The following is a 25916-nucleotide window of genomic DNA, read 5'->3' as shown; positions in this document are numbered from 1 at the left end:
TCGGGAACCGCTGTGCAACTCCTCATTGGTTAACTTTGGGCACTATGGGGTACAGTGGCCAATGGTGATGTACGCCGGCGGTGACGGTATGCACCGCCGCGGACGTGAGCGCCATTTTCTATTTGATCACTCACTTGCTACCTGACCTTCAACAGGAGAGGTCCTACACTGCATGTGCTGCTGTGACCTGTGTCTGAAACCTACCACGGCCCGTGTGACTGGGGAAAGGGCCCCTGACTTCACCTCGGCGGACTGACTGCTGTATGGGCCTCCAGACCAACAGGTGAGTACACTGTGGGTACGATGCATGAATGCATGGAGTGCTGTGTGTGAAGGCCTTGTGTATGAGGATGGGTGGATGTCCCCTGGGTGGCGTACAGCTTGGCTGCTGGGCCATGTGTGTGTAAATGGTGATCTGAAGGGGTATGGTGGGCCATAAGGGTAACAGGTAGGACAATCTGACTGATACCATTTCCTGTATGTATTTCCTCTGCAGGTCAGCGCCCATCATAAGAAGGGTATATGGCATACCATGGCCAAGGACGTGTAGACCCTGTGGGTCTATGGCAGGCAGAGCACCCTCTGTTGGAAATGGTGAGAGGACCTGAGACGCTGGACACGGAAGATGGCAGAGGCCCAGCTGGGGATGGCCTCCCAGTGAGGAAGGGTGCCTGTCGGACCCTGACCCCCCTGATGGCCCGCATACTGGCGGTGGCCTATCCAGAGCTGGATGGGCATTTGAGGGCATTCCAGCAGCCACAAGGGGGTGAGTACAGTGTCCATCATTACAACTTACGCATGGTAGGGTGGTATACTGGTGGGGGATGTGTGTCAGTGGGTGCCTCTAGGCCAGGCCTGACATTGCAGAGTAGATCCCATGTTGGCCAGGGTTCTGAAGTGATGATCCTGCTACCTGGCTCGTAGGCATCCACAACTGGTCAGGGCTGTGTGGGTCCCAGAAGTGCTGCATTTGGCGGTGTGTGCCCCTCCCCATGCCTTGGTGGCTAGCATTATAACTGATAGTGCAATGCATAGTGCGTAGGACTGTTCCCTGAGTGTGAGGGTGGTGTGTACGCCAACAGTGGTGTTGGTGCAGCCATTGACCCAGTGTATCCTTTGTCTCTCTCCCCCCCTTTTTGTTTTGTCACCCTGTCCTTATGTGCATTAGCATCATCTGGTGGAGGAGCAGAGGCACCAGTGATGGAGGGAGCTGCATCCCACAGGACCCAGGAGGCAGAGTCCACCGACGCTGAGGGCACCAGTGGGACGGAGAGCGAGGGGAGCACCACGGCGGAGACCAGAGGGGACAGTTCGGACACAGATACCTCCTCCGATGGGAGCTCCCTGATGGTGGAAGACACTTCTGTGACAATCCCAGCTATAGGTACAGCCACCACCCCGTACCAGCCCCTCATAGAGTTGCCCCTGCCTGCTCACCCAGGAGGGTGGGGATCTCCTTCGCCCCAGGCACTACAGGCCCTGCCCCATTTAGCCCTGCTATTGACCTCCTGAGATCCATCTCTGTAGGGAAGTCAACCATTGTGAATGCCATCCAGGGGCTGGCAGCCCAGATGCAACAAACTAATGCATTCCTGGAGGGCATTCACACTGGCTTGGTGGCCCAACAGAGATCAATCCAGGCTCTGGCCTCCTCTCTGATGGCAGCCATTGTCCCTGTTCCAACTTACCCCCTCCAACTTCCTCTTCCCAATCCTATTCTCCTCAACCCCAACCTATCCCAAGCACGCAGACATATGAGCATGCACACAAGCAAACACACAAGAGTGGCACAGGCAAACACAAGTACCACACATCATCCCACAGGCACTCACATAAACACCACCTAGATGCAGACACACCAACATCCACAATTTCCATGGGCCCCCTCCTCCTCCTCCTCCCTCCCAGTTCCGTCTACGCTCACACCTGCATGCACTACATCCTCATCCACTACCAGCATCACCACCACACCTAGCAGAACACACACCTCACTGGCAGACACCTCTACAACAACCATGTACACGGCCCCTGTGTCCTTTCCCACTGTGTCTGTCCCGCCCCTCCCCCTCCCAAGGTACACAAACGCAAGCACTCAGACACCCAACAGCCATCCACCTCACAACAGCATCCAGCCCAGCAGACAGACACCACCTACAAACATTACCTCTTCCTCCACTCCCAAACCTTCTCCCTCTTCTCGCTCCAATATCTCTAAGAAGTTTTTCCTCTCCACCATTGACCTCTTCCCTACCCCTCCCACCACCCTGCACTTCACGTCTGGCCAGGGTGGCAAAAACCCAGGCAAGCACCTCAGCCAACCAGTCCACCGGCCCAGTAGTCTCCACACCCACTCGTGGAAAGAAAGGATCTAGGGTACCTGTGCAGAGGTTGAAGAAGCCTGCACCAGGCAGCCTCAAGGAAAGGGTGCCAGTCCCAACTGTGGCCCGGAAGACCAAGGAGCCAGCCCCAGCTGCTGCCAGGAAGGGCAAGGAGCCAGCCCCAGCTGCTGCCAGGAAGGGCAAGCAGCCAGCAGCTACCAGGAAGGGCAAGGAGCAAGCCCCAGCTGCTGCCTGGAAGGGTAAGGAGCAAGCACCTGCAGGCAGGAAGGGGCCTGGTGCAGGGACTCAGACAGAGCCCCCACCACCAACCATGGTTGTACGGCCATCCGAGGCTGCAGGGGATGGGCTGGAGCTTCCCCTCACCATCAGCAGCAGCAGCAGTACCACCACCACCAGTGGGCAGCCATCCGAGGTAGCAGGGGTTGGGCTGGAGCCTCCCCCCACCACCACCACCAGTGGGAAGCCATCTGAGGCTGCAGGGGATGGGCTGGAGCCTGCCCCCACCACCACCAGCAGCAGCAGCAGCACCACCACCACCAGTGGGCAGCCATTCGAGGCTGTAGGGGATGGGCTGGAGTCTCCCCCCACCACCACCAGCAGCAAGCAGCAGCACCATAACCACCACTGAGCAGCCATACGAGGCTGCAGGAGATGGGCTGGAGCTTCCCCCCACCACCACCAGCAGCACCACTACCCCCACTGAGCAGCCGTCACTGCCGGCGGACGGTATGTAGTCCTGCCTCCATGGGCTGCTGTGCAGCCTGCCCCCTGCAAATACAGTGGGTATGACACCCACCTGTGAGACTGTTACCGTACACTCCCCAGGATCAAGAGCACAGGGCACAATGCCCACTCCAGAACCAGTGGGTAAGACACCCACCAAACCCAGCCTCCCGAGGACCAAGCACAGGGCACGATGCCCCCTCCAGAACCAGTGGGTAAGACACCCACCGACCCCAGCCTACCCAGGACCAAGCACAGGGCACGATGCCCCCTCTAGAACTAGTGGGCAAGACACCCACCAACCTCAGCCTCCCCAGGATCAAGAGCACAGGGCACGATGCCCCCTCCAGAACCAGTGGGTAAGACACCCATCAACCCCAGCCTCCCCAGGACCAAGCACCGGGCACGATGTCCCCTCCAGAACCAGTGGGTAAGACACCCACCAACCCCAGCTTGCCCAGGATCAAGAGCACAGGGCACAATACCCCCTCCAGAGCATGTAGGCAAGTCACCCACTTGAGAGACTGTGGCACTGCTCTCCCCAGGTCAGACCAATGGGCTTGTTACCCCCTCCAGAGCACATGGGCAAGTCACCCACTTGAGAGACTGTGGCTTTGCACTCCCCAGGATCAAGCACAGGGCATGTTACCCCCTCCAGAGCATGTGGGCAAGTCACCCACTTGAGAAACTGTGGCCTTGCACTCCCCAGCACAGAGCAATGGACATGTTGCCCCCTCCAGAGCATGTGGGCAAGTCACCCACTTGAGAGACTGTGGCCTTGCACTCCCCTGGATCAAGCAAAGGGCACGTTGCCTCCTCCAGAGCATGTGGGCAAATCACCCACTTGAGAGACTGTGGCCCTGCACTCCCCAGCACAGAGCAATGGGCATGTTTCACCCTCCAAAGTATGTGGGCAAGTCACCCACTTGAGAGACTGTGGCCTTGCAATCCACAGGATCAAGCACAGGGCATGTTGCCCCCTCCAGAGCATGTGGGCAATTCACCCACTTGAGAGACTGTGGCCTTGCACTCCCTACGACAGAGCATTGAGCATGTTGCCCCTCCAGAGCATGTGGGCAAGTCACCCACTTTAGAGACTGTGGCCTTGCACTCCTCAGGATCAAGCACAGGGCATGTTGCCCCCCCATGACCAGTGGTATTATTCCATCTGTCAGCTGAGGTGCCCCCCGTTCCCCATCCCCTGAGGTGCCTACCTATTTTCCAACTGATGCCCCTGCAGTGTTCTCTCCGTGTTGCTGCAGGTGACAGGTGGGCCCTTGCACTTTGGCCTGTGGCACGCGCACAATGAGGACTGTGCCGTGTCCCTTGAACTGTACATATGTATATCACAGTTACATTGCATTTTCGTATTTCTACTCTGTTGATCTTATTACACTCACTTTGACACATTCCTGTTGTCCTTGCATTATTCCTCAGGGGTATGAGGTAAATATGTGTTATTGCTGCAGCTGTAGGTGTGTGTGGTTTTGGGTGTGTGGGGGATGTTGTGTGTGAGTGTGTCACTCTCTTTTTACTCCCCCCCTCCCCTGTGTGTTAGGCGGCTGTACACACCATGGTCGTCTTCACCGTCGTTTGTGTTCGTGGTGGAGCAGGACATAGAAAATCATTGGAAATATTTGTAGCTTGGGCTCCATGGTGGTGTGGTTGTTCCCTGTGTCTCCAAAGGTGAGGCCTTTCCCTTCTGAGGTCTGTTTCCACCAGCATTTTGATGTTGTTGGTACCGGAAAAAGTGACGGTTTTCTGTCTCATAATATGGTGGGCGGAACATTGGCCCTCATTACAACCCTGGCGGTAAATGCCGCTTACCGCCGTGCAGAAGGCTGCCAACATACCCCTGCGGCCGTGGAATTCCGCTACAGTTATTACGACCCACAGCTCGGAATCCACCATAATACAGACACCCACACAAGTCCACCACACCAAAGGTCAGTGATAAACTGGCGATAACAAAACCGACACTGTCACCCCAACAGGAATACGTCCACACTATCATGACCCACGAATCAACGCGGCAGTCTTTAAACCGCGGTAATCCATTGGCGGTACACACCGCTGCGCTCAAAATACACACACATATACAAAACACAACCACATTGGACAAATCAAAATACACACACCTCATACACATACACACACCACACCCACAAACCCAATCCAATATAAAGCACACACCCACATCACCCACAAACCCTTACTACCTGAAATTTGAAACCATGTCAGAGAGAGACACCACCATAAAGAACACCAGCATCCACAGACACACAACACCATCACTTACACAACATCCACGCACCTCAAACAACACACACCAACACATCCCCTCACACATCACAACACACACCACCTCACACATCACCCACACCACATCATGGCACCTCAATGACACCCCAGGTTCTCTGAGGAGGAGCTCGGGGACATGGTGGAGGAAATCGGGTAGAGTCACAGCTATTTGGATCACAGGTGCAGCACACCTCCATTGCTAGGAAGATGGAGCTATGGCGAAGAATTGTCGACAGGGTCAACTCAGTGGGACAGCATCCAAGAACACAGGATGACATCAGGAAGAGGTGGAACGACCTACGGGGGAAGGTGCGTTCAGTGGTCTCCAGACGCCAGATTGCTGTACAGAGGGCTGGCGGTGGACCCCCACCTGCTCCCCCACAACTAACAACATGGGAGGAGCAAGTCTTGGCAATACTGCATCCTGAGGGCCTCGCAGGAGTAACAGGAGGACTGGACTCTGGTAAGTCAAATCTTTACTACCTTATCCCCCCACCCTACCTGAATGCCATCACATACTCCCACCCTCACCCCCATCACTCCAACACCTCACATATGCCCCACTATCACAACCCACCCATCCCAATACCAAGCCCTGCATGCAACACCAAAGCATGGACACCCATCACCAAAGCATGTCCACTACAGATACCCACACAGACCCCAAACCAAATATCACACAAGGACCAAGCCAAGAATGCAAGCACTGGAGTACAGGGTCACTCACCCATTGCACACAATGGCAAACACAGATGCAATAATCATGCCTTTACACCCCTGCAGGACCCCTACCCAATGTCACCGGGCAGGATGTACCAGACATATCCAGCCCCCCCACAGAAGAGACGCACAGTGATGACAACAGCTCTGCACAACTGGATCAAGATGACCAGCCCGGTCCATCTGGGACCTTGGGACAGTCGGTTCCCCTGACACTGGCACAAGCCACAACAGAGCCTCCCCCCTCAGGAAACACCACCACAGCACCCACCCAGCGGGCCCATACCTCTGTCCCCAGGACACGTCAAGCAGCAGTGTGTTCACCACTACAGGGAACACAGGCAAACCCAAAAACCCAAGAAAATCAGGGACCTGGGGGCAGTGGCAGTGGGCACACGGTTCAGGGGACAGAGGCTCAGGAAAACAGAGAAGCTGGGAGGACTGCTGTGCAACAGGGGGAGGACAGGCCCAGGGAACCCACTGTCCATGAGGCACTCTCCAACATCATGGGAGCTTACCATCATTCCCAGGAGACGATGGCAACGGTACTGGCCAAGTTTCAGGAGACCCAGCGGCTGCAGGAGGAACACTATCTGGGGATCAGGGAGGACCTGAAGTCCATTAACAACACCCTGGTCACCATTGCAGGGGTGCTGCAAGACCTTGTCAACACCAGGAGGGACACTGTGGCACACCATGGGGCCCCTGACACTAGCCTGGACGATGAACAGCCCTCCACCTCCGCCGGCGCTAGTGGACAGGAGGCACCGCCACAGGAACACGACACCAGCACCCCACCCCTTGCAGATGGAGAACCACCCCACAAGCGGTCCCTGAGATCCAGGAACAAGACAGAGAACATTGCCAAGACCCCCGTCAGGAAATGAGACCCGCCTGAATGTCACCCTTCTGTCCCACTTTGTCACCCTGTCCATCCTTCAACTGTCATTGCTCTACTTCCTATGCCCATTTGGACAATGCACCTGTGAAACAACTAGACTGGACTCTGCCATGGACATTCCTCCACCATCCACCCTGCCCATTTTACAACCCCCTCCCCTTATTTGCACAGAAATAAACACACTTCAATCACAAAACAATCTAGAGTCAGTCTGTGCTTTCACAAACGTGTAATTGCAATAACCATGGAATATAGCAATGTCAATTTACTTGTGCACATACCGATTTAACACAGCTGTAGGCCTGAAGGAAATATAGCAGTGGGCATAAAGTGGGACCCACATCTGTGAAATGGAAAGGCAAAGTGACAAGTCAGTGTCCATACACTGAGTGAAAATGACAGACTTATGCTAGCTCCAATAAGAGTATGAGATATGTTGTTTCTGTTGTCGATATCCTCTTCTTCTGCCTCCTCTTTTTCACTGTCCATAAGCTCCCAGCTGCCACAAGGCCACCAGCTGGACCATCCTCCTGCAGAAAAGGCACCTGGCATCGCAAAGCCAGGTTGTGCAGCATACAGCAGACCACAATGATCTGGCAGATCTTCTTTGGTGAGTAGTAGAGAGAACCACCTGTCATATGGAGGCACCGGAATATGTCCTTCAGGAGGCCGAAGGTTCGTTCTATCACCCTCCTAGTTCGCCCATGTGCCTCATTGTAGCATTCCTCTGCCCTTGTCCTGGGATTCCTCACTGGGGTCAGTAGCCATGACAGGTTGGGGTAACCAGAGTCACCTGCAAATATCGAGGGACAACTGTTAGACACACACTAACCCTTAGGGACAACCCCATGCCCAGACACCTATTCACACTGTATACAGTCCTTGGCCTCACCTATTAGCCACACACAGTGCCTCTGGAGTTGCCCCATCACATAAGGGATGCTGATATTCCTCAAAATGTAAGCGTCATGCACTGAGCCAGGAAACTTGGCATTCACTTAGGAGATGTACTGGTCTGCCAAACACACCATCTGCACATTCATCGAATGGTTGCTCTTCCGGTTTCTGTACACCTGTTCACTCCTGCGGGGGGGACAAATGCCACATGTGTCCCATCAATGGCACCAATGATTTTGGGAATATGTCCCAGGGCATAGAAGTCACCTTTCACTGTGGGCAAATCCTCCACCTGAGGGAACACGATGTAGCTGCGCATGTGTTTCAGCAGGGCAGACAACACTCTTGACAACACGTTAGAGAACATTGCCTGGGGCATCCCTGATGCAATGGCCACTGTTGTTTGAATGGAACCACTTGCCAGGAAATGGAGTACTGACAGGACCTGCACTAGAGGGGGTATCCCTGTGGGATGGCGGATAGCTGACATCAGGTCTGGCTCCAACTGGGCACACAGTTCCTGGATTGTTGCACGATCAAGTCTGTAGGTGTCTATGATGTGTCTCTCTTCCATTGTCAACAGGTCCACCAGCTGTCTGTACACCGGAGGATGCCGCCATCTCATCACCTGCCCCAGCGGACGTGCCCTATGGAGGAGAACAGCGAGCAATGAGTCATCCAACACTGAGGTATCACAAAATGTAATTTGCACACATATATTAATCCGCAATGTGCCTGTAACTGTGTGTATTCAAGGCCTACATTGGTGTGACGCAGTTATTATTATTGCCATGTGGCACCCTGAAATGGCGGCTGCCTGACCTGTAAAGTGGGACAAGGGGATATGAGGTGACTGCGCTGGCGTTCTATGCCGTCGCGGTGGGCGGTCAAAGACCGCGGCACAATTCTGCATTGGTTAACATTGGGCCCTATGGGTCCGAGGAGCCAATAACGATGTATGCCGGCAGTGACGGTACGCACCGCTGCAGACGTGACCGCCATTTTCTGACTGTACACTCACTTGATACCTGACCTTCAACAGGAGAGGACCTACACTGCAAGTGCTGCTGTGACCTATGTCTGGAAGCGACAATGGCTACAGTGTCTGGGGAAAGGGCCCCTGCCTTCACTTCGGAGGAGTTGGAGAAACTAGTGGATGGGGTCCTCCCCAGTACACACAAATGTACTGTCCTCCAGACAAACAGGTGAGTACACTGTGAGCATGCTGCATGGGCAATGCCTGTTTTGAGTGGTGTGGATGGAAGATACATGGGGGGTGGGGCTGAGGCCTGCATGTGCGGACCGTGAGTGTATGTGCGTCAGGGCAAGGGTGGGAATGGGGGCCAATGAGTATGTTGGTCCAGACAGGTAAAGAATTTCCTTTCCCCCTGTACTATTCCTCTAGGTCAGCGCCCACCAGAAGAAGGCTATTTGGTGTGCCACCGCCAAGGACGCCAAGGACGTCCAGACAGATGGGAGGACCTGCGCCGCTGGAGCAAGAAGACAGCGGAGGCCCAGCTGGGGATGGCCTCCCAACGTATATGCCGTACAAAGCGATTCCTCAAACTGAGTGAGCATATCTACCTTTGAAACTAAGGGTTACATGCTGGTTAATTCTTGTGATGTTCCCTAAAGAGAAGGTCATAGGCTATGGAAAAGGGTAGTGTTTGGCACACAGTGGAGTCCGTGAGAACATAGCATGTGTCCCAGCCAACATTTTGTCCATTGCTCTGACTGTAATGCACTTATCATACAGCAAATTGAACATCTACTAAGTTCTGATGGAGGATGAACATGAAAAGCAGGTCAAACACTGACCCATACATGTCATTGTCCTTCAGTGCTGGGATGGCACCAATGGGTTTGAATCCATAGGTGTAGGTGTTGTACATGTGTACTACCTTTGCTATCTGCATTCTACCTGTGCAATATCCCTGTGAAGGCACACCTACCATATGCCTTCCTTACCCATTCATGTCTCCGTCCTCATCAGAGTCCTGACTAATCCTGTATAATTGCCAAGTGATCCCATACTGGTTTGAGGATGCATGTTGTGGGTGTACAAGTATACCTTGGGAGGCCTATTCCTTGAACTGAGCAAGCATATCTACAGTTGAAACTAAGGCAGACATCCTGGTGAAGAAATCCTAAGGTCTCTAAAGTAAAAAGTCAAACAAATATCCTGTGGGACTCATTCACCAACACTTCTACTTTTGCTTTGAAAGAGCTACAAATTGAGTTTGCACACTTTCAAAAAAGTACAAATGTTGGTGAATATGTCCGACGGGACATTTGTTTGACTTATTACACTTACTCTGGTTCTCGTTGACAATCATGGTGGTCCTTGTGTAGCATACATAAGTTCCCTAACAAGCACTTCAAAATTCAGTCATGCTTTTAACATTCTGCCACAAAGGGTACTCTGTGACAATGTGGCAATTGTTCTGTCCACTAGTATGTGCAGTATGGGAACTATAATGCACATTAATTGAACAGAACACCTACCACGTTCTGATGATGGATATAGGTCTCAAGCAGGCCATAAGGTAGTCCATGATTTCCTGAAGTAGATGAAGTAAAATTCTGTGGCTGCTTGCCTAACAAAGCAGTGGCCCATGGACATTCGGTATCCATGCACAGCCACTGAAAGGATTACCCAACGGCAGCTCCAGCTCATTAGATTTCCCAGGACTTTCTTTAGTATGATACAACGTAAAGCAAGTAGGGACCCAGAGGCCTGGGTGAGATGGGCACTGGAGACAGTAAATCCGACTCTCCTGCTGTTTTCCATGCTTCGAGCACACTTTACAGTGACGACATGGATGATCCTTTTTGGGTGTTTTAGGAATGCGATCAGCAAAGTGTCGCTCCTGCAGCCTTGCCACATACTCCAGAACATATGAGGAGGAGGCTGCTGCTGCTTCTGTAACAGCAGTGAGGCTTTCAATTACAGACAACTGGAAGTCAAGGAAAGTCATGAGTCTTCCTTTGGTTGTCTCGTGGTAAACAACAAATGCATTGTATGTTTCCATCTGGATCAGGTGGGTAAACAGTTTCTTGTACCAAGTGTGAGTTTTACGACATGCATTGTATGGTTGAAGAACTTGGTCATTCTTGTCCACTCCGCCCATGTACTTATTGTAATCAAGTATACAGATGGGCTTGTGGACTTTGGCCATCTGACCCCAGATGGGGGAAGTGCTCTCATCATGAATTGTAGTGAGCACATATACATCACGCCTATCCAAGAACTTGACTGCGAGCAGTTCGTTGGAACGCAACGCAGTACTCTGGGATTTCTGGAGCTTCTTGCAAACAAGCTCCTGTGGGAATCCTTTGCGGTTACAACGAACTGTACTGCGGGCCACAGTGCCAGCTTTATAGAGCTCACTGAACAGGCCTACTCTTGTATAGAAACTGTCCACATAAAGGTTAGAACCTTTGTGAAGGAGTGGCTGAACAAGTTCCCATGCAATCCTTCCTGTTACTCCTAAGGTGGGAGGACAACCTACAGGGTTTAGGGTAGAGTCCATCCCTGTATATACTCCCAAGCTGTACACATAGCCAGAAGAACTCTCACACAGCATGTACAGCTTTATGCCATAGTGAGCTCTTTTGCTCACAATGTACTGTCTGGACAGCAGCCGTCCTCTGTACAGGATCAAGTACTCAACGACTGCTTTCCCCACCGGAGCAGTGGAGGAGCAGGTAAGCGTCCTCTCCCCACTCAGGTGGGAAAAAAAGGCCAAAACAGCCTCCCCAGATGCCACGGTGGCATCGATGGAAAGGGGAGAGTCTCCCTTTTCCATCACTGCCTTCGTTGCACCGTTTCCTGGCCCTGGACCAGGAAATATATATGCGATTCTTCGACCGCTTTTGACAGCCTGTACTGTTCTTGTATGTTTATCTATTGATTTTGAGATTAAACTACGTTATATTAGCATTGTTAATATGGGGAAATAAATATTCTAACTTTTACCTAAAGGTGTGGTTATTCATGACTGCAAGGTCATGGTGTGTGACATTTACTGATTCCTATTGATTATTAATACTAATGATTGATTATTTGTTATTGACTGGTATTGCTTCAGGGTTGATATAATGGGAACATCTTAAGCGTATGCAAATATTCATCGACCTAATCGTGTCCCCTTGTAAGTTTACTTATTAAGGTCAGGCGCGCTAAAATAGATGGTAGCAGACTGATGGTTTGTCTCCTTAAGAGCCCATCATAGATGCCCAGTACAGGTTTATCTCCTTAAGAGCCCCTCATAGATGCCCAGTACATGTTTGTCTCCTTAAGAGCCCATCATAGATGACCGGTACAGGTTTGTCTCCTTAAGAGCCCATCATTCAGTCCAGAAAGAAAAGTAGCATTGTATTTGGTCCCAGAGATTTTAAGCGAGAAATAACAGGTGTCACCAGGGATGGTAGCAGGGTAAGGGTTAATACCCTAAAGAGAGCAAGATAATCTGCAGAATTTGGTAAAATTGGTGAAATGTTGTTTTTTTCAGATTCGATGATACAAAGTGGAAAGAAAATGTGCCCCTAAGTACCTGAAATGACTTTCCCAGAATCTTGGAGCTTGCCAATGGTTGTTTGAGGATGTTCTCAGCATTCTAGTGACAGTGTGAATGAAGTAGGTTTTGCGCTTGCACAGCTTATGCAAATCGCAGGTGAATTGCGATGTTTGGGAGCTTTTAGGGAGTTTGCGTACTGCAAATGAAGTTGCAGAAGGCGTTTGTGTACTCTGAAGAGTGAGAGTAGGGAAGTCGTTGAGCTTCGAATGTGTGTGGCGCTTTGTGCTAAAAAATTGTTCAGGTGGCTGTTGATGTACGGACCCTGCGAGGTCTAAGACTCCGGAGTATATGGAAAAGTATATGAGACACTTAGGCGGTCATTCTGACCGCGCCGCCGCCCGCCATGCAGTCACCGCCATTTGGCCGCTCCGCGGTCAAAAGACCGCGGAGGCCATTCTGGCCAAAGGAGCGCCCGCCGGCCCAGCGGGAAAGGCCCTGCAACATAGAAGCCGGCTCCGAATGGAGCCGGCGGTGTTGCAGGGGTGCGACGGGTGCAGTTGCACCCATCGCGATTTTCACTGTCTGCTAGGCAGACAGTGAAAATCATGCTGGGGCCCTGTTAGGGGGCCCCTGCACTGCCCATGCCAGTGGCCAGTGGCATGGGCAGTGCAGGGGTCCCCAGGGGCCCCACGACACCCGTTCCCGCCATCCTGTTCCTGAAAAAGGGTGGCGGGAAGGGGGTCGGAATCTCCATGGCGGCGCTGCTTGCAGCGCCGCCATGGAGATTCAGCCCAGACAGGGGAAATCCGGCGGGAAACTGCCGGATCCCGTTTTCTGACCGCGGCTTTACCGCCGCGGTCAGAATGGGCAGGGAAGCACCCCCAGCCTGTTGGCGGTGCTTCTGGAATGACCCCCTTAGTTTCATATTTTGTCTGGTTTAATAAGTCGATCAGGCGTGGTTGACAAGTCAGAGTGTGAGTCAAAGTGAGTGAAATCATTTTTCGACTGAGATCAGACGAGTCCTATGTGGACCAGGACAGACCAACCCATCAGTTGAGAGTGAAATTTGTAGGTCGAATTTTGCTTCTGAATCAGGGAAGCTGAGAAAGAAGGAGTAGCTGTTAGAGTGAAACGCTGACAGTGAAAAATTCGGAAAGTTTCTGAAGCAATTGTGTTACCCTACCTGTAGTAAACTGACAAATTGGGTTTTGATTATGTTTAGTGCTCACAATAAATTGCATTAGTTTTGTGTGAATCCGAGTATGGGAGGACAAGCCGCAAGACTTTGTCAGCCCCAGTACGTGTGAGTGTTACGCCATTGGAGCTGCGCTGGGATAGGTTGGTTAGTGAGAAGGGTCGAGCATGGATTGGCAGCCGTCCGTGAAGTGCAATTGGTTGAGAAGGTGGGTGAAGAGAGATCTGGGATTAAAAGTCACTTCCTGATTTGATTTTGAATAACACAAAGGTCACAAAAATGAAATTTTTCAAAGTTTTGAAGAGTGCCTTAAGGGGAGATACGTACATTACATCGAGTATAGGGGATATTGCACCGCCAGAAGGTACACCAGCTTACATTGTAATCGAAAAAAAAGAGCGCTGCGCAATGTCTTTGGTTGAAACAATGGTGCAAAGAGACAGAGAAAGATGGGAGTTTAACGTTTCCTGTCCATGGAACATTTAATTTAAGGAGTTTAGAGAATTTGAGGAGGGTGCTGTATGATCTGAAACCCCCTCCAAGACCAGCACAGTTTGAGGCATTAGCAGTTTTGGAGTTAGTAGCTAGACAGCAACAGCAACAGAAATTTGAGAGGAGGATGAGAAAGGCAGAGAAGACACTAGCGGAGGCAAGATGGGACATTGGTCAGAAATTATGGAGAACTGAGACTCTACAGGGGATTAAGATGTTTCCAGCGATTACACAAGGAAATGAGAGAGAAGGAAGGAAAGCCACTAAAAAATCAAATAAGAGCCCCTCCGAGAGTAGAGAGCGGAAATCAGGGGAGAGTAGAAGATTTTTGACATTTGAAGAAGAGTCAGACGATGATGAGTTTATTTTACAGTTATTGATAAATCGTCCCCTACCATATGCAGCATACGAGAGTGTTCTGAGCACCAGTGCAGATCCTTCAGCTCTGACCCAGGTCAACGCAACAATGAGTCCAGGAAAGGTTAATCCAAATATGACACACAGCCCGATGCAGAATAACTTTATGTACCTATTACTCCGGTAGCACAGAATCAGGTGCCACACTCGAATGTCCAGAGAATCTACCCTGATATACCTGTACTGGAAACTGCTACATACCTGATATTGTCTACAAGAGAGGTTTGCCCAAAACTGATGCTAGTTCAGACAGAGCCAACTCCACTTTTACTGCCTCAAGTGCAGCCACAAGTTATGCCGAAGTACACTCCAATAACGGGGACTAAGATATGTGTATACTGATGAGCTAGAATATGGGAACCACGCAACAACAGAACATGAATATCAGACCCAACCAAGATGCTGTATCTGTACCTGTTACTATTGGTCCAATTGTACCTTTACCCAACAATTGACCGAATGGTTGGACAAGCTGAATACTCCACAGAGTGCTCCCAGGGGAGAAGAGTACTTAAAATATACAAGACTAGGAATGGAAGCGGGTGAGCTCACTGAGGGAACTATGGGTGTGAACAGGTTACAGTCCTACATAGAAGCAGAGTTCAGATATCTGTGCCCGAAGATTACGAGGGAAGTGAGCAATGTGCATCGAAATTAGCAGACCTGGAAGAGAAGTATGGCATAGAAATAGAGAAGACAAAACATTTGAAAAGAAGTTACAGGTTAAATTTTAAAATAAAAGACTTTGAACACATGAGATCTGCAGGGATAAAAGCACACCTTAGGGAGTAACTTCAAAGTGTCCAGACATGGGGAGCATTAGACAAATGGGAAGGCAGAGAGGCAAAGAAAAGCGATAAGAGGAAAAGGGATTCTGCAGAGCTGACTGCAAATGTGCAGCAGGACCAGGATCCGGTGAAAATCCTACCAATGAGGGAGATTCCAGGAGGGAATTTTGTTCATGTCCCTTGGAGCAGAAGTGACATTCTGTCCTTCACAAATGATTATCCCAGGTTGAGAGAGAAGCCAGTAGAATGGTACCAGCAGACAGACAGGTTTGTGAAACTTGCAAATGCCTGTGGGAAGACTTGAACACTCTTGTAGAGAGAGTAGTTCCAGCTGATCTATGGATAGAGTGTAAGAGGAGTATAGATTGGCCAACAAATGAACCAGCAAGAGATCAGGTTACAGGTGCGCCTTCTCCTAAGGTAAAGAAATATTACTATAAAGTGATTGAATGCCTGAAAATGAGAATTTCACCCAAAAATATTGACTTGCAGAGAATAGACAGGACAGCTCAGGAGGCAAAGGAGTTGATTCATGCGTATTATGAGAGATTGTTGCAGGCGTTTAAGCATTACAGTGGCACAGAGACAACTGAGCCAAAAGGCACGATTCATTTTGTGTTCAGATTTGTGGAAGGATTGAGGCCTGAAATTAGCCAGATGATTAAGAGTCATTTGGTTTGCTGGCAAGCAAAGCCAATTGATGAGGTGTTGCAGTATGCAAAGTACTGTAGTGAAGAGATTGAGTTGAAGCAGAGAAAGTTGAAGGAAAAGCTGATGGTTATGCAGATCAAAGTGGCACAAACAGGGATGCAGGGAAATTTTCCACAGCTGCAGCCACGGAAGGGAAATATGGTATTTCAAAATCAGATGAGAAGTAGAGGTCACGGTAATAATGGAAACCGTAGCCCTGATTTGAATGCTGTGGTGGTGCAGGGAATGAACAGAGTGTTGCCTTGTCACACTTGCGGAGTGGTCGGACATTGGAAACAGGAGTTTCCGATGATGGTGTAGGAAGGTGTCGTTCAGCAAACAAATGACGATTTGTTCCGCCACATGAGAGGACCGAGAATGAGAGGTCATAATCCAAATTTTCCAAATAATGTGAATCAAATGCAGATTTTTAAACCCATGCAGCAGGTACAATTGCCACGTGTACAAATGACACAGTTGCAGCTAATGCAACAGCAGGTCCCAATGGTACCTAGACAGCAAATTCAAATACCTCAAGCCCCAATGGAACAGCAGCAGCTGAAGCTTCCTCAACAGGTCACAGGTCAGCGGTCCAATCAAAGTAATACCACAGTTCACCAATTCCCGTCACACAGTGAGATTGGAATAAATGATGATTGGGTGAGTGAGAGTTCAGATGTGGAGGAATGTGTGCTTGCAACTTCCTTAATAGTAGATCAGAAAGGCACCTATGTGAAGGGAAAAAATGTGGGTCACAGAGTTTCATTTGTGGTTGGCACAGGAGCTACACGCTCTACAGTAAGATCTGCAAAGTTCCGAATTTGCCCCTTTCGTGAACGACAGTCCAGATTGTAGGAGTAGTAAATCAATACTTGACCAACTCAATTACAGAACCAGTTCAGGTTAAAATTGGCAATTTTAAAGGATTACACAAATTCGGAGTCTGTGATTCAAGTCCAGTATCCCTACTGGGAAGAGACTTGCTGTGTAAAATCAGATGTTTCATTACTTGCTCAAATGATGGAATCGAGATACAGACGAATAGTGATGATGAAGATGACCCAGCTCCAGAACCTGACTGTGAAACAATAAATGAGGAGTACCCCTTGATTAATTTATCTCCAGTATTCACAGCGAAGGAGCATCCTCCTGATTTACAGGGAACGGTTAAAGAGAAAGTGTGGAATCTGACAGGGAAAGAGATATGTCTGATAAAGGGTGTTGAGCCAGTTAAACTTCCTGTAAAACCAAATGCAATTTTTCCTCAGTTTCCCCAGTACCACATGCCATGGGATATTCTTATAAAGGTTCCTCAAATAATTGCCAAATTTGTAAACCAAGGGGTTTTGAAAGAGGTGTTGGGCAGCCCATGTAATTCACCGATAATGGGATTGAAAAAGCCCTGTGGGAAAGTCCAAATTGTCCAGGATTTCAGATAAATAAATGACATTGTGATCAAATGTTGCCCCGTGGTGCCAAATCCAGCTTTGAAAATATTTCAGATTCCATGTGACGCAGAATGGTTCACCGTCATAGACTTGTCCCAAGCCTTCTTTTCTGTGCCTCTTCATGAGGACAGCCAATTTCTCTTTGGTTTCAAATTTTTAGACTGAGTTTACTGTTGATGTCGAATTCCTCAAGGGTTTTCAGAATCACCTTCCATATTCAACCAGATCTTGAAAAATAATTAGGAGTCATTGGAATTGCCTTTCCAAATGACACTGGTACAGTACATTGATGACTTATTAAATGAGTCCCAAACAAGGGATGAGTGCAAGTATGACATGATCGCCTTGTTAAACCATTTGGGAAAGAATGGTCATAAAGTGCCTCCATTTAAATTGCAGTATTGCCAGAAAGAAGTGAAATACTTGGGTCACCCGATTGAGAAGGGATCAAGAAAAATATCCATAGAAAGGGTCACAGCCATTTTGCAGATGAGTCCCCCAGCCACACAGAGAGATGTCAGGATGTCTCTAGGAATGGTAGGCTACTTTCATCAATGGATTCTCAATTCTTTAGTCATTTCCTAGCCCTTGCAGAAGTTTACTGATCCCATAATGTTAGACCAGGCTTGCATGAAAAGCGTTTGCTGAATTGGGAGAGAGTCTGTGCAAAGCTCCGGCTTTGGGCATGCCTGACTACACGAAGTCCTTCATGTTGTTTTGTCATGAGCGTGATGCATGTTCTTTGTCTGTCTTGACGCAGGTCCATGAAGGTGTAAACCGCCCAGTAGCATATTTTTCTGCTAATTTGGACCCCGTTGCAGCAGCTTTACCAGGTTGTTTGCGTGCAGTTGCAGCAGTTGGACAGAGCTTCACACAGTGTGAAGGCATTGTGATGGGACACCCCTTAACTATTATGGTCCCTCACTCCATTGAGCTCGTACTCAGGAAAATGAAAACCCTGTATCTGACAGGTGCCAGGTTAACCATTTATGAGACAAGTATTTTAGGGTCACCAAATGTGTCATTGAAAAGATGTGCAGTGCTGAACCCGGCAACCTTACTTCCAAATTAAAATGTTGAAATTGAAAAGTTGGAAGACATTGAGCATGATCTCTTGAAGCAACTGATTTATGCACGAAACCGAGACCTGATATTAGAGACACCTGATTGGAAGAAAATTACCAAATTATCTTTGTTGATAGTTCTTGTCTAAGGGACATTACGGGAACACTGAGAACAGGATATGCTGTGTGCACAATTACTGGTATCCTGGAAGTGTCTTGGCTTCAAGGAGTATATTCTGTACAAGTAGCGGAACTGGTAGCCCTTACCAGAGTGTGCCATGTTTCTGCTCAGCTTAAAGTTACTATCTGTACGGATAATCAGTATGGATTTGGAATAGTTCATGATTTTGGCCAGTTGTGGTCACTGAGAGGTTTCTTGACCTCTTCTGGTTCACCAGTGAGAAATTGTGAGAGAATTAAAGAATTGTCGCATGCTATCCAAATGCCTGAAAAGATTGCCGTGGTAAAATGCAGTGCACATCTGAAATCGCAAGATTTTGTGTCAATGGGAAATCGATTTGCGGATCAAGTCGCAAGGTATTGCTCATTGAACTATATATCATTCAAAGATAAGTGGGAACTGTTACCTGAAGAAAATGAAACATGTCCAAGTTTTGCATTGAAAGTGATAGACACATTGGAATAATTTAAAACATTGCAGAATAGTGTTCATGGAGCAAAATGAAATGTGTACAGCAACAGGATGAATTGTGGGTTTCAGAAGAGGGTCAATTAGTTTTGTCAAACAGCCTGCTGCCTCAGATGGGTAGGTATTATTATGGTCAGGCACATGGTGGGAGGGATGCAATGATTCGTCTGTTCAAGCATAATTGGTTCAATCCAAGGTTTAGACAAGTTGCTGAAGCAGTCTGCCATCATTGCGTCATTTGCCAACAGATCCACGCAGGAAAAGGGACAGTGGTTAACTTGAGCCACATTGGAAGAGCAGGAGGTCCATTCAGCAGAATGCAAATGGATTTTATTGAGATGCCTCTGTGTGTAGGTTTGAGATATGTTTTGGTGATTGTCTGCATCTTTAGTCATTGGATTGAAGTGAATCCTAGACGAATAAATGACACCCTCACAGTAGTAAAACTATTGATTAAGGAACCAATACCACGTTTTAGGTTTCTGATCTCTTTAGAATCAGATAACTAAATGACTATTTGCAGCATTGAACATTGAGCAGAAGTTGCATTGTAGCTACTGCCCTGAAGCATCAGGACTAGTGGAACAGATGAATGGTACCTTTAAATCAAGAATGGCAAAGATGTGTGCGTCCACGAATCTGAAATGGCCTGATGCATTGCCGTTAGTACTGATGACAATGAGAAACACACCCGACATGAAGACAGGATTGGCGCCACACAAAGTCCTCATGGGCAGAGCAATGTTGTTGCCAGTGGTGCCTGCAAATGCGCTTGCGAACATTACAGATGACATGGTGTTGGACTACTTCAAAGGTCTGGCTGATGTGGCTTGTTCTTTCTCTCAGTAGGTGGAAGTCACCACACTGCCACCGATCCATGACCCAGGGCACAACCTGAGAGCCGGTGACTGGGTTGTGGTCCAGAAACAAGTGCGGAAAATGTGTTTGGAGCCTCACTGGAAAGGCCCGTTCCAGGTAGCTTTGACCACTACCACAGCTGTGAAGTGCACTGGAGTTCCAAACTGGATCAATGCCACCCACATGGGAAAAGTGGCATGTCCTTTGGACGATGAAGAGGAGTTGTTGAGAGTACTAATAATGATGAGACAAGCCTCAGAGCCGGAAGGAGAAGAAAGAGGAACTGAGGCTGGATCTGAGCCCATTGAGGACTGTTCAGTCACTCCTGTGAGAGAGGAAGGAGAAGACCTCCAGGAGGGTGACAGTGAGCCAATCTCAATTGAGGCAGCAGGAGAGCCTAGTCAGAAGAGGGCTTTCCCAGAAGTAGACAAAGTCAAGAGACAAACAGAGCAAAGGTCAGACCCCAAGGGGGAAGGAGTTGAGGCGGATCAAAGTCAATGTGATCTGACTCCTCCTGAACCAGTTGCAGGTCCGTCAAGAGAAAATCCTGCAGAGCAAGAAGTTTCAAGTTCAGCACTGAAAGTAGCACTGACAAAAGGTCCACTGAAAAGAGATAAGTGACCGGAATAAGAAGCACGAAGGAAAGAAGCAGTTGTTGAAACAACAATCGAGGAAGAAATAGATACGACAAGGAGCGAAGATCTGAGTGAAGGAGAGTTGCAGGGTGATGGAAAGTTGAAAAGAAAGAGAATAGCATGTCAAAGGTATGCAGGTCCTGAATGGGCGTATGCAACAACAAGTGAATGGCAGAGAGAGTTTTTATCTTTTTGTTTTGATTGAGACATTCCAGGTCAATATTTTGGCACTTGAAGGAAAGGAATGAACTGAACTGTCTGAGAAAAGTGCAAAAGAGAAAGAGACTGTTGAAAGTAACTGGAAATGACTTTGAAAACTTGATTTGACTTTTTGAAAACCTGATTTGACAAGCTGCTAAACCAATTTTGACAAATGTAACAATTGTTTTGTAGAATGAGCCTGGAAGCGAGACTGAATGCTGTAAATAACTGCTGAAACGAGATGTTTGGTTTTGATTTTTGTTGCATAATTTCTAAAATTTTCTCTTCCACTTTCTGATTCTTTACAGATCATGAGTGACATTAGCATGCACGGTAGGAATAACAGGTGCTGTAAATACATGAGTATTCGTCTGGCAATTGATATTGTGCGTGATATTGATTGTGGGTATGTCTGTTCTTGACAAGAGTAGAGCCAACCATACTTTAGCTTTAGAGACAACTACTGCATTAACAGCAGTAGAGAACTTTAGGTTAGACGAGAAGTATCTGCATGTAGATAATGCCCAAGGGAAACTTTCTTCTAGTGTCTTCTATCGCTTATTGAGTGAGTATGTTGAGACGATGGATGCGAAAAATTGTTTTGTGTGTACGCAGATTCCTTCATCAGTTGAAGAAGGAGTTACTTATCATAGTTTGCCTCTTACTTGTGGGATAAGTTGTAGTCTGTTACTAACACTATTCTATAACCAGGAGTACATTCAGTTTTAATACTCCAACCATGACATCATGATTTTGTTTGTCTCCATAATTAGTTACCTGAGTAGAGTAGCTAAGGAAAATGACATAGTATTAGTTAGGGGTTTCTTCGAGCCTACATTAACTTTTGGCACAGCTTATACACACAGAAACAACTTGACATGCTTTAGAAAAGAGTTTCTTAGATCACACAGATGACAGGAGAAAGGCACTGAAGGAGAAGTTAGAAAAGGGCTTAGAAAAAAGGACTTTTAGAAATGATTATGCTTATACTACAATAAAAACACAAGGGAAATTAGCTTTAGATGCGCAATACGTAGGGAAGCTTTGTGTATATAGGCCTAAATCTCACTTTGTGGGAACGAGTGAGTATAGACATGTGTTTTTGATTCAGAGTGAATAGGCATTTATGGCACATGTTATATAGGGATAGTTTTCCCAAAGAGTTTCCACCTGGATGTCTTAAAGAAATTACCAAAATTGACAGAGTTACATCACATTAGAGAAAAGAGAGAGCCTTCTTCTGGTATAGTGGGAGATATATGGAGCAATGATTCCTTCAGTTCTCTGAATTCGATAAAGATTCAAAATTTGTCTACTATTGTGGATAACATGCTGACAAATTTGTTAGGAGCCATACTCTTGATAGATACTGAATTAGCTGTGGAAAGAGCTAAGACTCTTCAGAACCACCTTGCATTAGACATTCTTTTAGCAAAAGGCTTAATTCGAAGCATTGCTGGTCGTTTATTCCTGATAATAGTAAAGAAATTAGAAGCTTAGGGCCAGATGTAGCAAAGGGTTTTACCCATTCTGTGTCTATGGGAAAATACGTTAATACATATGGCCCTTACTTACTAATCTGACTAATGAGAGTACTGATTTGAAAGAATTGAAAGAACAAGGTTTGGGAGAAAGTTGGCAAAGGATTTGCTTCAGTGAGAAATTGGCTCAGCAACATTGGGAAAGGGATATTATTGAAAATAATACAAGGGATACTGATCATTGTGATTTGCATAATCGGAGCATGGGGAATATGTAGATTATGTAAAATGATTAAATTAAAGAGGACAAAAAGGATCAGAGGAGGGAAGAACAGAAAAGGGAAAATTTGTTTAAGGAAAATTCGAAAAGGGAACAGAATTAAGAGGGGTTAGAGATGACAGAATTTTAGCTGAAGCGAACATTTGTGTAGAAAGATTTGGTGTGATGACATATTTAGTCATCAGAGGGTTTGTTAACACAGAATTTGAATGAGTTTTGTTAATGAATATTCATCTACTTTGAGTGTTGAAATTGCGTTGAAGATGTAATAACATAGAGAAAAATAATGCACACATTTGAAGCTGCGACTACCACAGTGGCCGCCAATGTTCATGAAGTGTACTTATTAATGGCTCATTAGTATGAAATGTTGAGCTTATGTAAAATTAATGTAGTAATATGTCATATTGAAGGTTATGCATTATGTATTAGCTTTAATAATTGTAGGTCTTGACTTAGCGAATGTCTTGGCCTAGTTGCACGGCCTCATGTCAAGCTGCATTTCTTAGGCGTTTAATGTAATGTCTTCTTAGATAATTAAATTGTGATTTTCCACTGTACTGTCCATGTGCTCGTAGTTAAAAGTCTTTCCCATTAGAATTGTTTGTTAGGAGAAAATGTACTAGCTAATGCAGCAATGTTTAATGTATTGTGTGTAAGACTAACTTCCCAGGAGAAGACAAGGACCATACTGACTGGAGTATAAGCTGGAACAATATTATTACCTGACAGGCTGGATGATGAGAACAGAACGAAAGGAGCCAATCATCGACTTGTGAACCATGTACTAGTAGAAATGTAGATTTGAAGTTTTAGTTTTATTGAATAAAGTGTGTAAATGTGATCCCTTGACCAATTAGGATGTGGGAAATAGTTTTGGTAAATCTAACTTAGTCAGACTGCACCAAGAGAAGACAAGCCATTTGCCACTCGCCATTCTCCCTATTCTTCTTGAGAGTTTAGCTCTTTTCTTTTGAACTGCTTACAGAGACCTTGCTTTTCTGAACTTTGATGCTGAATCCTGATGCCTTGCTGACCAGACTAATGTCCTGATGACAAAGACTATCTTAGCTTGCCGATCCATTTCAGGAGAGGTATACTATCACTGATGTTGTTGCTATGTCTATTTGCTTTTGTTTCTAGGTACCAACCACTATTTGATAGAGCCATAGTTAGATGTTTTCCAAATTTGTGTTGACTAAATTGTTTTGCATGAATCCCAAACATGCTATTCTAATCTGATGTTAGTTAGGGTTCCCACTGATGAAGTTTGCTCCTTGAAATAATAGCTGATGTCTTTTCTTTGCTGAAATCTAAATGTATGTAACATCATTTGCGCAGTTATCCTTGCTATTAATTTTCACTGTAACTTTGGAATGTGTATGTGACGGGGTAAACCCGATCACCGCGAGACGGGAGGCCGGAGATGACGTGTCGGACTCCTCTAACACGTCATCTCCGCGTCTCCCTGTTACCGGGGAGACGCGTCCCGAGGGAGGCCGGCGTCAGGACGTTGCCAGGGAAACCTGGATAGGTTTCCCGACCACGGATTGGCCACAGAGGGACGTCGTCGCCCATGAAAAGCCGGTGGAGCCGGCAAGAAGGGAGAGGAAGGAGAAGGAGGAAGGAAACGGAGACAAGGAGGAAGAAGACGGAGACGACGGAGAACGGAGGGAGACCGAGGCAAGGGATCCGACGGCAAGCGCGACGAGAGACCAAGAGAGGGAACACCACCTGGAGGACGGAGAACTGGAACCAGGAAGCCGTGTTGAAACCTACCTCAGGGAGGACCACCTCAACGCCCGCCACGGCCCCGGAGGGTCGTGGCTTACGAAGGTACGGTCCTTCTGGACCAATAAAGGGTGCACGGCAGGGAAGGGGACTGGGGAAGGAAACTAGGGAAGGGGTAGAGGGTGAATGGGGAAAAGAGGTGGGAGGGCACAAAGAAGCACTAGGGACACAATAACACGCTAGTAAATTAGTAATAAGCACTTCCCTCTATTCCACACAGACACCACCCCCTCCCCTTTGTTATCCACCCCAGTCTGATAAATTTAATAAGAAAGACGTATCTCTTAACGTCCCACTTACCCTCGTTTTCCTTATTTCCTTTTCCGATATCCTCATGGGACGTCCGAGAGACTGACAGTGCCTCCACCTAAAGAGAAGAAAGGGGAAAGACACATCATTTCCAAGAAGAACTTCACGAGAGACTAAGAGCAACAGCAGAACGAACTCCCACTTGATTTATTCTTTTGTTTAGAGAACAATAAAACACTTACCTGAGCACCATAACTTCTTGTTTCAGTTGTCCTCATCTTGTTCGGTCTGTCACAGTGGTGTCAGAAGTGGGATCCTTAGGGGCCCTACGACAACCGAACAGGGTACACAATGAGTGACAACCCTTCCCTCGAGGATATGATCAAACAGCTAGCAGAAGGACAAAGACATTTGCAGCTGGTATGGGAGGCTCACCAAAGGGAAGCAAAAGAGGACAGAGAGGCTTTACAATCGGCCTTGAAAAGCCAGGCCACCATTCTTGCAAATAACCAGCTGGTACACGAAACGGCCATGACAAAATTAACCGAGACCATTGCCGCTAGTAAAGTCCACCCGAACGTTCCCAGCTCAGTATTGCAGAAATATCAAGAGGGAGAAGACCCAGAGTCTTTCTTTACTAACTTTGAAAGGGTGGCGTCGTCAGCTCAATGGCCTGAAGAACGCTGGGGACAATATGTTGCTCCATTACTAACTGGCCTCTTACAAGCAGCCTATCAGGCTGCTAATCCCGGAGGTCTCACACCCTACAAGGATATAAAATCCAGTATTTTGGAACGTGTCGGGCATGATACTGAATACTACCGGATGAAATTCCGCAAGGTCAAGTGGGGACCAAATGAGGACCCCCGGACCTTTTATTTCCGGGTAAAAGATTTGGCCTTAAAATGGTTGGGGCCTATTGGCGATAGCCGTGAAGAAGTGATACAAATAATTATACTGGAACAATACTTGGATGCTCTACCCTTAGCCACAAAACACTGGATACGGCAGCATCCAAAAGTAGACACTAACACAGCAATTGATTTGGCCTGCGCGTATCATCGCTCCACCGACATAAGAAATATACCACCACGGCCCAACATAAAACCTGTCTTGCCACCTGTAAAACCCCTCCCAAAGAATCCACTGGACAATACAGTTTCCCGTAGAATACCGGAAGGCCCCCCTGTACAGGGACCCCAATGTTACCACTGCGGGGAATGGGGACATATCGCCCGTATGTGTCCTCAGAAACACGAAGGAGGTGAGCCGATGGA

The sequence above is a fragment of the Pleurodeles waltl genome, chromosome 2_1 (assembly GCF_031143425.1).
Source record: "Pleurodeles waltl isolate 20211129_DDA chromosome 2_1, aPleWal1.hap1.20221129, whole genome shotgun sequence".
NCBI lineage: Eukaryota > Metazoa > Chordata > Amphibia > Caudata > Salamandridae > Pleurodeles > Pleurodeles waltl.
Note: the sequence above shows the minus strand (reverse complement) of the source record.